This window comes from Parasteatoda tepidariorum, chromosome 4 (assembly GCF_043381705.1).
Source record: "Parasteatoda tepidariorum isolate YZ-2023 chromosome 4, CAS_Ptep_4.0, whole genome shotgun sequence".
Taxonomy (NCBI): Eukaryota; Metazoa; Arthropoda; class Arachnida; order Araneae; family Theridiidae; genus Parasteatoda; species Parasteatoda tepidariorum.
Window position 1 is genome coordinate 88,905,057 of NC_092207.1, and position 16,127 is coordinate 88,921,183.

Consider the following 16,127-nt stretch of genomic DNA (forward strand, 5'->3'; position numbering starts at 1 on the left):
TTGATTCTCGCCAAGTTGTGATCGCGGTTGAACGCCAAGCTGGGCGATGCTGAAACCCGATCGTGATTCTAATTGGTTTAGATTTTAGCTTTATTTTCAAATGTTCAACGGTATATGTAATTTCAGAGGTCCGTTAGTTCTACGCTGGATACCGGCTGGTAAGGTTACTTTTGCTTCTGGCCAATAAGATCGAAGATTTGTGGTCATTCATAAAAAGAAACTTTCAAAAAAAATGCCACCGTCAGTCCGGTACCACAGACACCATTTTCGATTCGTAATTCGCCGAATTTATGTGGCGATGGAGGTACACAGATTCTATTCATGATAAATTTAGACAGCATCTAACTGCTATTAGATAATTCCGTGCACCTAAATCTGAGAATATTCGAGAAAATAGTTTTTTCTTTTTTTTTTCCTTTTCTTTCTGTGCTGTCTCCATTAATTTTTGTTTCGATTCATTGGGCTTATTAATTTTGCTTATATTGGATTCATTGCAATTTTGTAAAGTTTTGATATATGTTTTGTTGAAATTATCCAATGTTTATTTGAAATATCATTTTTTGGCCACCATTCCTGTTACCACGGTGTTCCACTCAAACTGGAATGGCGCCAAACATAATTCGCCAATTTTGCCAAGGGGCACCCTCAAGTATATTTTTACCTTTTACTGTGACATGCTACGGAACAAAAAATATGATATATCGTTATTTTTATAGCAATAATTGGGTATACTATAGCCTACGTCACAGATCGTGTTATTCCTACTAAATTTAACTAGTAAACAGCATTTTCTGCGAACCTGATTTCTAGCAACAAGTAAAAGCATCAAACGAAATGTCTTGTTATAAGTCGCTACTCGACAGGTTAGAATTGTATTAGTCTAGTTCCTTTGGAAATAATTTATATTGTTGTTTTACCGAAGTTTATGAATTTAGTAAGCATATTTAAAACTCAGTTTATTAATTAAACTAAAAGGTAAATGTTATTTCTAGTAAGTGGAAGTAGTTGTACTTTTTTCATATTATACCCAATTAGCACAAAATCATTGCATTACTCTAATTAAATATATTATTGCTGTAATATTCAAGCTACAATATTTTACGATAAAAATGCATTTTACGGATAATGCACACAGAGTTCTGATATTTTAAACCGTAATTTGATCTGGGATTTTTTTACAGTGTGTCTTGACATGGAGTTATGCTTTTTTGTAAATTATGTGCTATTTTCAAAGCTGATGGGAATTTACATGAGTTTCCCATAAAAATTAAATCAAATTTAGTCCATCTTTAGCAACACTCTTTCAGAAAAATTCCTGAAAATGGCGCAAAAAATCAGTATGAAAAGAGTCACAGTTTCGTGAAAATAAAAAAAGTTTGCAAGATATATTTTTTAATATTTAAAAAGTGACTTGGGCCATGCATTGTCTCTATTCATTATTTTTTTTAAAAAATTATTCTTTGATTTTTGAAAATTTTTATTTAAGTAGAAAAGTCTCGCCAAATCGCACAGTGCGAAATTCTGGATCAAATTACGGTAAGAAGTACTGACACACAGGCGGCTGGTACATTTTATCGTGTAATCTATTTTTACCGGCACATGTTAGGAAACATAAAATCTAATATACCCTAATTTTTACAGTGTTAATAAACCATAAAATCACTAAATCACTCTTACTAAATAAATATTGTTGTAAAAACTACGGTACATCATTTTACTATAAAAATTAATTTTACGCAGGATGCATCGAAAATTTCCGGTACTTTATAATGTAATTTGATCCGCAATTTTTTACAGTGTGGTAGTTTTTACAAAGTTTCTAAACTCTTAAAATTTTCAAATTTTTCTGTTAAGTTCTGCTCAAGTTATTTTTTTGTAAAAATCACAATATAATATTTTATGGTAAAATTGGATTTTATTATAAAATGGTTTTTAGGGATGATAATTTTAGGGTGAAAGTGCCGGTACTTGTATTATTATTTGAACTGGGTTTTTTGAAGTGTGGTAATTTTTACAAAACACTGCCAGATAATTCTGTCGGCCCTAAGTCCAGAAAATACGTTCTTAATATTATAGCTTTGCCTAAAGTTTAAGGTATTTTTCTTTCTTGAGAAAAAACTGTAAACAGTAAATTTTATATTTGAATGTGGTACCATTTTTGTAAGCAATATTTTATATCATATTATAATAAAAAAGTTGAATAAGTATAAAGTTTAACAAATATAATTACCTTTGAAATTTTCCCCTTGGAAGAAAAAAGGAAAAAAAAATTTTCCCACTTTTTCCAAAATGAAAATAAATAAAAATTGGCAAAGGCAAAAATCTTTTTTCAAAATATTCTATTGATTTTAATAATATGTATTTGAAAATCACCATTTCTTTTGCCACCTTCTTCCTTGACGAATGATCTCAAGTAACTGTCTAAAGACTGCATGCAAGAAAAACCATCAATTTTTCTGAACTATTGAAACTTATACCAATGAGTCTTCTTTAAAAGAAAAAAATCTCTGCGAAATGTTTCTTCTCATATGTTATTCTGCGAATACATTACGAACAAATCTTTTTTCCACTTGTTCAAAAAATATGACTTTTCGAATGAACATGCTCAACCTGTCGACAAAGAATAAAAACTCTTTTTCTTGTAACTTTGTTCTGATCTTTTGAGTAAAATTTATTAACGTTTTTATAAGATTAATGATTAGAGAACATTAAATGCATGTCAAAGGCATTGTAAGAATCGACTAATGCATAAAAATGAGGTTAAAATGATGTATGATAATTATGTAAAATAGTTGTAAGTGAATAAAATTTTAAAATAATCTGTTTCCCGTTTTAAAATACTTGAAAACTTCCTCTCCTTTCAATGTCTAAATTATTTCTCCGTTGGACAAAATTAAATCTCAGATAAATTTTAACTTTTTTTTATTCATAATATGATTCAGTAACAAAAAGAGAGCCTGTAGTTACTATGAATTGCATTAAACATGAAAGTTGGATTAATAGATAACATGATATGCAATAGGAAATTATGTGTACAATTTAGTTCAAAGAAGAGATTACGCTTGATCGAACATCTATCTATATTATATAAAACGCTAATACGTACGTATGTATCAATAAAACCGATGATATTTCTTTCTCGCGCTGGCAACAGTTTTCATTTTTAATTGATTGGATTCGGCGCGCAAGAGCACGTAGTGAGCATCATATGTCTAATCGGGTGAATTCTCACCGAATTATCAAAAAAATTCTCACAAAATTATCTTCATCGAAGCCGATGCTTTACATCCGGCGTTGAGTACTATTTCATATTGTTTTACAACACATGGTTTTAGCCCTCTGGTGGGAAAGACTTTAAAACAAAACTTACAACAGTTACTTTTCTCAACAACTGAAATTTAGAATAGTGTGATTAAGAAAAATATGTGAACTGTTTGCAATTTCAAATTAATATTGAAATGCACAGGTTTAGAATTTTCTACAGTGAAAAATTTTCGGAACTTCAATATTCAAAAAAGTATACGAAAGCTAGACGTTAAGAGCATATCCAATGAGCGAGCAAAGCGAGCATCGGATTGCGAAGCAATCCGAAATGAACTGCGAAAGCAGTTCCGGGGGTTGGTGAGCGCCAGCGGGCAGGGGGCGAAGCCTCCTAGTTGTTAGAAATATTTAAGTCATAATCACATTTAACCGTATAATCGCATAACTTCGCTGTAAATGTGTTGGAAATTCGTCTACTAAACCGTATTCTTTCTAAAATATTACCACTTCTAACTACTAAAGAAGCATAATATAAAGAACGCTCTAGCAAATAAATTAGATTTTTTTTTTTACGTAGAGATCCATGTGGAAGAATCAAGCTTTAAGAATTACACGTGATAAAACATTTTGAAAAATATTCTAAACCGTGTTGAACTAAATAATAACATAACTCTGCCACAACTGTGAATTAAAATTGTCTACAAAATCGTACCTTTTCCCAAATCATATCACCTCTTATTACTAAAGAAGCATAAAATAGACAACGCTCTAGACGTGAATAGGTTAGAATCCTTTTTTTTTTCACGTTGAGATCTATGCAGAAGAGTCAAGTATAGGAGATACACCTGGTAGAGCATTGTTGCCGACAAGGGAACTGACTTCATACCAGAATGATCCTATGTTCGAATCCGAGACAAGGCATGGGTGTTCATTCATTCTCTGTACTATCTGCCCTTACTGTGGGAACAACGTTGGCCCATCTAATATGGTTCTCCTGAGAGAGTGGCAAACAAATCTGTTTTGCTATTACCAGAGTGACTAGCGTCAATCGGGTGGGCATTGGAAAAAATAGAACATTGTTGAAAATATTTTAGACCGTATAAACTATTTAATCGTTTACCTTTGCTGCAACTATGTAGGAAGCTTTCCTATTAAATCGTACACTTTTCCTGATTATACCACCTCTGATTACTAAAGAAGCATAATATAGAGAACGCTCTAATGAATCAGTTAGAAACCTTTTTTTTATCAGAAGAGTCAAGTCATGTCTTTTGTTTTTAAATTAATTGGTTTTTTAAGTTTTCATTGTAACATCCTGCTTAACCTGCTCTAAACATCCAGAATATGGATATAGAGGATTTAAAATATCGAATAACTATTATAGATGCATAGATATGAATAATAGATATAGAAGAATTAAAATCTGCAGATATTAACTGTTAGCGAACTAGAATTCCTAGGAACAAAACCTTTACCAAATTGTACCAATATTTACATGAAACTCTTATTAGCACACTAGAATTAATTATTAGCACACCGTGTGTTAAAAATTAGTAGAATGTCTTACAAAATATTTTAAAGAAATATTGAAAAATGCAAGTCATAAACAACAACAAAGATATCGTTATATTGTGCAATGATTTTTCATATTCTAATTTTACATTTAAAAAAATAACTAATTGAAATAGCTTTTGAGGCCAAAAAAATGAATTTAAAGAGTTGAGCCAAACAAAAGGGTATAATGCGTTTAGTCAAAGAGCTATCACAAGAGCTGTTTAGCCAAAGAGCTGTCACAAGAGCTGTTTAGTCAAAGAGCTGTTTAGCCAAAGAGCTGTCACTAGAGCTGCTTAGCCAAAGCGCATTTGCTTTAAACAAATTTTCATCTTAAAGCATCGACACCAAAAAAGCTTTTAAAATTCCTTACTTACTGAAAATTATTTTATTTAAAGCGCTTCTTATAAATTGTTTTCATTTTTTCCTAATACTTTACGTTTATTACAATTTAATCGAAAAATAAAAATTTTAACAGTGGATGTTTTTAGATTAAAAAGTATAAATTTATAACATTTAGATGTTTGCATATCAAAATAACAATAAAGCATTATAATAATCTCTTCATATTAGGGCTATTTCGGTATAATTCCTTTTCCCTTATTCCCAAGTACTTAAAAGCAAAATAGTTTCCCTCTCTAAACCAACAACTCCTAATACATCACATCGAAGCATTATACGAGACAGTTTCGCTTTTACCAACAGCTTATTTTAAGCTTCCTATACTTGATGACGTCATTAATGAAAATCCCGTCCTGGTATCATTACATAATCTAACCTGTCTTTAAAGTCCTTATGAAATAAATCTGAATAGTTTAATTTTCAATTCATTAAACTCATCATTCCATACATGTTTGCGGGAACAAACTTGATTGATATCCTACTGGTCAACGATGACAGTGACCTTCCCTCTCTTCAGTGTCCGAACGACAATTGCTACATTGATCTTGTAAGAGCTTCCTTCCTCGCTCTCAATTCTTGTCGACAATGTCTTGCAAAGCCTTGCGTTTCTCATAAGATAAATAATGATTCAGTTTTCTAAGGTTCAGAGACTCAAAAGGATTTACCTCACAATGTATATTATATAAGCAAAATAGGATAAATAGTATTTACTTCTTGCAATTTCAACAAATAAAAATATCATAAATTTTTTTTAAAAAAAGGAAGCAGGTTTGAACCTTTTGATAAGACACAAGTGTCACTTTTTTATTTTTCGCAAATCAAAAATATATTTCGGTAATTGTTTAATCATAAAAAACAGTCAAATAGTTACAAAAAAAGCTGTTAGATAATCGGAATTATATTCGTACTAAAATACAAAATCGAAAAAAAGTAGTTTGTAAAAAATTGTTTTTTTTTTCATACATATATTTAAAGACTTAACAATAATTGATTTTGTAAACTAAAGAAATTTCATTGACAAATTACTGTTTCTGTTGGATATAAATAGCTGCAAATAAATGCACATTTCAATAACTATTGCTTTGAAGTGAGTCGTGTTTGGAAGACTTTACCTTTAACGCCGAAAAAGACACCGCTGTTACATACTGTATTTCATAACTATATATTGTTTTAAAAAATTTTAACTTGATTTGAACTAAGTTAATGCAAAATAATGAATGAAGTGTGAAAAATATGTTGCTTAAAAATTTTGCGTAAAAGGGTTAAAACATTTTAGGTAAAATGACTGAAGCATTAGGTTTATTATTACTTTTAAACGTATACGTATTTTTATATTCGTATTTTTTTCTAGCAATAAAAGTTTAAAAAAATTTTTCAGTCTTTTCTAGGGGAAAAACTAATATATTACTTCAATCTCACGAATTAAAAATTCTTTTTTACATAAAATGTGTTTTCTTTTTTTTTTCTGCAGTTAATAAATGCATTTCGAAATTTTATATCTATTTTGAATACATTTTGAAACAGCAAATTTGTCAATTTTATTGCATGGTCTTAAAAATTTTGAGCATTTCCTGCAATTTTAATCAACAAGCTCTTTTTTGTAAGTCGTCATTTACATCAGAAGTATTCTGAATGATGCAGTTTTTTTTCGCCTATTTTATATACATAATGATCTAATACAAATCCAACTATTTTTCACTTTAGTCGGCTCTTTCTCTCTCGCAAGAAAATATTATGGAATTAAAACATATAATCAACAAACGTTATAAAAATCTATAAAGATATTTTTACAGAAAATCATTTATTTATTCTTCATAACTGGTGTGTTTCTGCGAACCATTAAAATTGACAAAACAATAAAAGCATACAATTAAAATTGGTGCTCTTTCATTATAAAATAATCCAACATTTTTACCTGATTATACATATTTTATGATAAAAATATTTATAAAAATACACATTTTTGAAACATTTTTTAATTTTGAACCTATAAATAAGTTATAGTTAATTTTATAATAAGTTTTATAAGAACCTGCGTTATTTCCAAAATGCAAGTACTGGAAGAAAATTTTGCCGTCTTGGAAGGACTTTTTGATGAACAAACCCGCATTTGCGTTACATGGAGAGGAAAGTCACGAGAACCTCCTATGGTTAGCCAGACGACAAGGGGACTCTAACTCATGACGGGTGTGGAATTCATATCGACCAAAAGTCGCTGGAATTCGAACCCCGTTTACCTCATTGGAAGACGAACGATTTATCTGAATTACCACAGCTCAATATTTAATACTGCTGTTTTTCATTTGGGCGATTGTCTTGAGCTTTCTTCTAGATTTACTCAAGTAGAGAAATATTGGAGATCCCGTGGTCTAATGGCCTAGAGGCGAAAGGACTGGTATTTGATTATAAAATAATTGTAGTAATCAGTTTGCATTAGTTATATAAGAAAAAATTTATAATTGTGCAGCAATGAAGGGTGGTTAGAGAAACGAGCTAGGCACCTAGTATGTAGTTTAGGCAGAAAACTAGTATTCCTATGAAATTAACAATATCTTTAGAATTTTACGGTTTTATATTTAGCATTCAATTTAAGCTAATTTGAATTACATTTGTTTGATATTTTATGTATTGAAACGCTTAATTTATACGAAAGATTTCAGCAAAGTGAGTTGAGATGTATAATTGCCAAAATAAACAATATTATTTACAGTCTTAATTCGAAAACAGAAACTTATATCCTATTACAGACTAATTCTTAAAAAGTTTTTAAAGCTTATCTATTTTACAATAGCAGATCACTCGCCTCTATTAAACATTATTTTCGTATCACTAAAATGAATGAATAATAACGAATTCTTCATAACAACTATTCTCACCAGCTAAAATTTTACTTCTTCTTTCAGGGACCATGAAGAACATCAAACCTTTTAATAAGAATGCTGACCGCAAACTGTATTCCTTGTGTCAAGAAATTCCAACAGCTTATTGACAACCGTGTCAAGTATCAAGCTTTTCCCGTTCTCTCAACTCCTGTAGTATTCCTCAAAAATATCTGATAGGAGTCGGTTGCTCATTTCATCCCATTACTATCTGTTTGTGCGTGTGTTGTGTGTGTGTGCGTGTGACATAAGGCGGAGACCTTTGATGTGGTTCTAGACACACCATTGTCTATGGTAATGGTGTTGCTTCTTTTAGCGGATGTTAGCTATTCGGTACGCTATTGTATTTCCTTGCTGCTGCCCTTTGCTGCACAAGGTAAGACACTTATTGTATAATAAAATTAATGTTTTATTTATGTAATAATCAATGCATAAAATAAATTTAAACTCATTGATATGAAATTTTAAAAGAATTCTTACATGTGCTGTGAGTGCCTCAGCAAAAAGGGCGAAGGGCGTACATAATAATATCGAATCTGCCTACACTGTAATTAATTCGGGTTGAAATTACGGTAAAAAGTGTCAGTACTGAGGAAGTCTGTAATTTTATCCGTAAAATCCATCTCTACCGTAACGTATTACAGAACAAAATATCTGATGTATCGTAATCTTTACAGTAATAATCACCGTAAAAGCATTGAATCACTTTCCTTAAATAAATGTTACTATAAAAATTACAGTAAAAATGGATTTTACGGAGTATTCACTTTAAATGTCTGTGCTTTATATCGTAATTTTTATAGTGTATTACCAGAGCAAGTAAGCGCAATGATTACCCAGGAATGAAGAATTATGACCCGTGCCCCAAGTTCAGCATTTTGTCCGACAGAAGTTAAGGCATATTACAATTATCTTATGTTATTGAAAATCCTGCTAATTAGTTTAATCCATTCTGGAGGCATCCATCTTTTCCTGACTTTAAATTCTCTTTTAATGCTTTCATGCTAAGTGCTTGAGCAATTAATTTCCCTTGTCTGCGTTGCACTCCTTTTAACTTTCTTTATAACTTTGAATCTTGGCCATTAAAACTGTCTTTTGGTGATATTGCTCATGCTCATTTTTGTTTAAGCACTCCTGCTTCATTTATTAAAATCTGCCTTACTGAATTTCAAACAAGAGTGAAAAGCATCATATATGATCCTGATGTGAACAAATTGACCAAGTGATAATACCAAGAATTATTACATCCAATTACAGCGCGACTTCCGAGAATTTTAATGACAACCGTAAATACCATTTGCTTTAAGTTATAAAATTGTTATAAAATGATAATAAAAACAGATGCAGAGCAAAAATTTTAATGTAGTTTTTCATCAAAATAAATGTATATGTGGTAAATTAAATTCTCATATCACAACTATAAATAAAAATTCAAAAATGTCAGGTGAAAAATAAAGAATATTAAAATTAATAGTAGTTAGCTGTAAGAAATTATTATTATATGTTATTAATAGTTATTTGCTTAAAACTAACTAGTTACACTTTGGGTAACAATCAAAATTCCAGCAAGCTTAGTTTCATGCAGTATCATAAATTACTATGATACCTAATATTTCATATATCCAAATCATCAATTTCGTCCTTCTCCAAGCAAAAGTAAGATGGGCTAATAACATAGATCAGAGCTTAAAGCTGAGAACTAATTTCCCTCAATTTTCCCTAATTGAGTACGAGTTTAGTTGTTTGCGGGAGACCTTTCAATTTCTCTTTTATCTTAACGACTTCCTCTTTTTACTTTGGGTTTTCTCCTTTCGGATAAAGAATGACCGTGATTAATTATGTTTTAGGAAAGAACGGAAAATTAAAAGTTTGTGTCGCTAGTTCTTTTTCTAAACCTGAACAGCCTTTACGAACGCAAATGAAAGAAACGCGAGTTCAGAAAGTATCTAGTTTCTCTTTTCGATCGTGAATTATAGCTTCTATAGAAAAAGAAATTCATTCAATAGATTTACGAAAAATTAACTAAACACTATCTTTATGTCGAAAAAGTCGTTTGGTAAATTAAAACTTAGAATGATTAAATGCTATTAAATTAATCATAATGTTTTCAATTTTGCATCCAATTTCTCAAATTTCAAAAGAAATAAATGACCCTTTAAAGTGCAAAATAAAAATTATATTCTGCTGTAAAGAATTACATTTATGTTAATAAAAAATTATTAATCAAAATGAAACAATATTTTGCGTTTTTTTTCAACAAATTTTTTGTAAAACAAAATCTTTACGATAAAACGAACTGTTAAATTATTTTAAAATCGCACGCTTAAAAATAAAACTCTCATTTTTAACGATTTAGTGATCTTTAAATTGATTTTCATTGTTTTTGTCAATCGTTTCGTCAGGAAATGACGTGATTTACAGCGAAACGGGAATTCACAAATAATTGACAAAATTACTTCCCCGTTAATATGACATCTCAGTTCCGTTTGAAAATTTCTCAACATTTTTAATTGGATATATAATATAATTGATATATAATTATTATAACTGATTTTAAATTATGATGGAATAATTAAAGGTCAATATGCTAGCTCGTCGAATAAGTTCCCAGGAATAAAGTGAAAAATGATATCTCATACTCCAGTTACTTTACGTTGCGTCATCTGATCAATTTTGTTAAACCATATGCATATAGAGCTCAATACTTCAACCAAAAGCAAGAAAAACTTTAGAAAATTTCAATTTTCGATCTCAAATTCCTCAATGTTTACGAGCCAAACTATTGTCTTACATTAGTTAAGCTGTAAACTGTTCTATATTTTTATGTAGTATGTAAAAAGAGTAAGAAATATTTTTATTACTTTTTTACTTATCAGTGTACAATAATCATGCAAATTTGTGTACAGTGCACCAAAAAAAAACGGACTACTCTGAATAACTTTTTATATAATGATCGGGTCTTTACACTCTAGGACTCAATCTTTTTGGTTCGATGAGGTGACCTCAAATATGCAAATTAAAAAATCCAGACGATTTGAGTTACAAAAACATACTTTCTCTAAATAAACATACCTTTTTTTCAATGGATTTGGAATTCTGAATCCCCAAAATATAGGGGGTAGCCGCAATTTAGGAAATATGGTACACTGTAAATGAAATACCAATAAAAAAGAATATGAGCAAGCTATTTAAACATGTATCGATTTCATTTTGTAACTTTGCTGTAGTTTTACAACAATCACAGAACTTAAGCAGTTTCTCTTGTATCGTAATTCACAATACGATCCTTTATATCGTTTATGTTTGTATTTGTACGTTTCTTGAATTCAAAATTTTTGTACTGATATATTAATATTTATTATAACTAATGTTTTATATTCGCATAAAATTTACAAATGAATAAATTAAATTTATATTTCATGAGTAACGCAAATCAACACTAAAATAATTATGAATTAAAAATTAATCACTGTTATTTTAAATATCAAAGCAACTAATTCTAAAAATTTTACCTAATGCAATTTAAAAGAATCAGGCAAATTACTTGGAGGTACAAAATAAGAATTTTAAGAAGAATCTATAAGTATTACGACTCTATAAGTTCTCTTGTTAAATAAAGAGTATGAAAAATTTTTAGGATTTAGAGAATTCTTTGGAAACAAAAAAATTGAGTCTGCGAAAAGCGGAAAAGAATTTTTAGCAGCATTCCTTAAACTGCATTTCATAATCCAACTGATTCATCAGGAAATAGTTTCTAATTAAAAGACTAGAAAGAAAGTTTTTGAACAATTTTAATTAAGAATTGTCTGGAATTAACACTTTTTAACAAAGTTTTCAAATTAATATGTAAGTAAAGTATTCACATTGGAATTGCAGAAATATGTAAAATTATCAGATTGTATTACAATTACAGTTCATATAATTAATTTAATTATCCCAAAAGTAAGAATGATAATTAATTTAGCAGTTTCGTTCTTTAGAGAATATATTCTTTATAATTTCAGTTCTCAATGTTATTCATTTCAAACAACTGATCTAATTATTTCCCTACTTGACTAATATACATTTAAATATATATCATATTAATAAAATGTTTACATTATTTTTCATGATTAATATCACTAATTTGAACGCTAAAAGCTTTGTTAAAACTATTTTTTTCAATTTGCTCTGCGTGTTATACTTTGACAATTACAAAAAAAATATATATATTTCTAATTATTTTTTTAAATTGTTACATGGTAATAAAATAAGTTGATCTACAAAAAATAGTACTATAATTACATGTTCGAATATAAAAATTATTTAAATATTATAATATGACTAATGAATTACTGTCTTGCTAAAAGTTTTAGATTTCCTCTCAGCATTACGATAGCATTAATAATCTTAATGATACCGTTGTAACCAAGAAAGTAATTTTTCCTCATTAAACTATTCCTATATAGATAGATATCTGTATTTAGACACACGCAGATATCTATGTACAGATACTACACTGATATCTACATTTCGAAATTATCGTCTATTAATTATGATTATGTTTCGAAGTGTTTAACTTTCAAAATTTATTCAGATAACTATCAATATTTATATCTCTCTTACAACCGTGATTTATGAGTAGAATTGTTGAATCTCTGTTGCATATATAGAAAGTTAAAAAGATTGCGTATTAATAGCGTCAATTTGCAAGTTACTGATGAAGAGTTCATTGAAACCAAATAGTATTTTTTTCAATAGGCATACAAATTTTCCTCCTCAATCCTAGATATATTATTTAAAGCTAAAATCGTAACGCAAAATGTCATGAGTTTTAAAAATGTGAAAATTCTGCATGAGTCATTGTGGTAATTATATATATATATATATGTATATATATATATATATATAGCAATCAATTCTGAAATTAACGTGAATCACTTTTGCAAATGAAATAAGAATTAAAAAATGATTAATTAGGGAAGAAAAAAAAACTTATAACTATAGTGTCAACTTTATTTAAAACATTTCTTTTATTTTAATGCAGTTTTTATTAAACAACTTTAAGATCTGTTATGGGAAATTTTGTAATAAAAATTTTGACCACTTTCCAACTAGCCAGTGCACTAAAATCTCTTTTGTCAGCAGAATGCCTGATGGCAGTGAATGTTTCAATGATATCATTATAGTCACAGGAAGATTTTTATCAACAACTAAAATTTTTCGCTAATCCAAATTTTAGCGCACTTTCCAAATAACTTAGCAACTCTAAATTCAACTGCAGCTCTGTGTTTGAGAACAATATAATCAGTTTTTTCCTGACCACTTAAAGTAGAATTTGTCTCTATAATCGTTTCTGGAATTTATTATTGAATATTTTGGCTACTTTTTAATTAGCCAGTGTTTTCAAATTTTAACTGAACTTTTATGTTGGATGACAACACAAGTATCAATCGTTTTCTGAATTCTAGATATTTCATCGTCTTAGGGAATTTAACGCCCCCCCCCCTAATATTTTGATCCCCTTTCATTGAACTATCGTGCTCAAAATTTCAACTAGTGCATGATGCTAGTCCAATTTGGTATCATTTTTTTAAATAATTCGAGTAAAATTAATAGTGATATTAATGATATCACTATTTTATTTATCGAAATTTCTACCATTCAAGTTGAAACTCGAGATTTACAGACATAAGACTAGAGCCGTGATGGCTCAGGGGATAAAGCGTTCGCCTTCCAATGAGGTGAACCGGGTTCGAATCCCATCGATCGTTGGTCGATACGAATCCCGCACCCGATTCACACCGATAACAGTACTAACGTAAAATACCCTCAGTGGTAGACAGATCATAGGTTGGAGTCCCCTTGCCGTCGTTCTAACCATGCGAGGTTTTTCATGGATTTCCTCTCCATGTAACGCAAATGCAGGTTAGTTTCATCGAAGAGCCTTCCACGGAGGAAAAAGTTCTCCCAATACTTGATCCAGGAGTTCCTTTGTCTTCTGGATTGGGTTCAAAATTACAAGACTACGGAATTAAACATAAATAGTCGTAAACCCGAAATTGGGAAGGTTGTTCAACGACGGTTATGAAATAAAAATTTTAAAAAATTACCGTTGATTTAAATTTTTTAATGTTACAGAGACGTATTTTAAAAGAATTACTATAAGAAAAATAAACATGTGATATCAGTTAGCTTTAGAAATATTAATTTGGGGATGTAATCCACGAATGCTACCACGTTAATGTTGTTTATTGCGTTTATCTAACACAATGAATAAAAAATAATTAAATATTAAAATACATGCAATATTTTTTTTGATGAAATTGAAATATAAACTAACAAATATCATTGCTAATAATCTTTAAAATATATGTAAAACTTAATCACAAGCTCATCCCGCTTGAACGGTTCATCTTAGGATGTTCTGATTTCGAGAGTGACCTTCCTCCTGCTTCGAACTATCTGTATGCCGAATTTCATAGCTTCCAGTTGAATGATTTAGGATTTTATAAAGGTCACGTGAACACACACGGACAGGCGTTCATTTTTATCAACATAAATTTCGCAGTGGACACTGAAAATGACGCTCATCGTGCTTTACATTAGGGATTTAAAGAGAGAAAGATCACAAGTAATCTCCATCATGTGTCGTACAAGGGATAATATAACAATTATAATTGGCTAGAATACTTTTTTAGAAATTTCCCGTAGGATTTCATATTTTTATTGAAGAAAAACTTATTATTATAATTAATGCATTCTTTAAACTTATGTAACGGAAGTGAATTACTAAGATTACGGGTTTCATTTTCAATTATGAATTCAGAAAGATTTTCAAATAAATAATATAAAAAGTTTTGTTAAAGCTTTTAATGAATAATAATAATTAAGATTTTTCTTGTTATTTTCAAAAGCCCGAACCTCAAATCGTGTTGTAACGTACAAGATGTTTATAAGTACCGATAAAAAACCATTTCAACACCTTCCTTGCAGATAACAAATTGCACTATCTCTCACTCTTAAATTTTGATAAAAAATAATTCCCTATTAAGTAATTGGTAGGAACAATTGTTGGTCTCTTATCTTTCCTTTTTCAGATTTTCTAACTTTTATGATCAGTATTTTATATTTTTATATATTTCAATATTTCTGCGAAGTATTTTATTTTTTTTATTATTTTTTTTAGCAATGTCAGATTTTGTTTCTTTGCAAATAGTACTTCGTATTCGTATTGTATTTTTGAATGTATGTCACCGTTTTAAAACTATCTTCCGCCTGAAGCAAATAAATGTCTTCTTTTATGAATGAAAAGTCCCCTTGTTATATTTTCTTCATTACAAATAAAAATAAAACTTACCTAGACTCGAGACAAAAAATAATAATAACCATTTTGCACTTGGCAAGCGCTGACTAGAAATTTTCCTCGTCCCAGTAATTAACAGAAAGAAATTTAAATTATAATTTTCTTCCACGTCGTTATTTTTTCCTTCTAAATTATCTCTTGGCATAGTTTGCCATAAAGAGTAAAATAAGCATTTTATAAATAACGATTAGGAATTTTCAGAATGTATATCACCTTTAAAGTTATAATAACGTCCCTTTTTTTAAGATATTTAATAAAGAACTTTAAATAAATACTTTTGCTCACTGATAATTAAAAGACGATTTATTTTATTTCTTTTTGAGCTTTCTTATTTATTTACAAGTTTCAATTAATCATCATTTAAACAACATCCCTTATAATTAGGATGGAATCATTTAAAAGTTTATGTAGTATTTTTTTTTATTATAAGATAGAATTTTTAAGAATATGCTTTCCTATTTTATTCTTAAGCAACTTAATAAATTGCATTTTACATAATTTAGGCATGCGAAATTTGAGAGTAATATTAAATCATTTTATTTTGAATCTGCATCAATAGTTTTATTTTTATTTATCAGAAATTGAGAACTTTATCAAATATTGATTTAAAATCATAAGGAAAGTTTGAAAATGCTGCTGATTTTCGTTTTGAAAGCCTGTAAAATGCAGAATATAAAATGTTTTTCAAA

General features: G+C 29.3%; 1 protein-coding gene across 2 annotated transcripts in view; it reads left to right on the forward strand.

The window, feature by feature from the left end:
* Positions 1 to 16,127, forward strand: part of LOC107456457 (neuropilin and tolloid-like protein 2) — a 330,240-nt gene that overhangs the window by 53,822 nt on the left and 260,291 nt on the right. For both annotated transcript variants that reach the window (XM_043042842.2, XM_071180165.1), the window contains exon 2: positions 8,118 to 8,469. The gene's annotated coding sequence lies outside the window, so the exon portion shown is untranslated. The remainder of the gene's footprint in view (positions 1 to 8,117; positions 8,470 to 16,127) is intronic.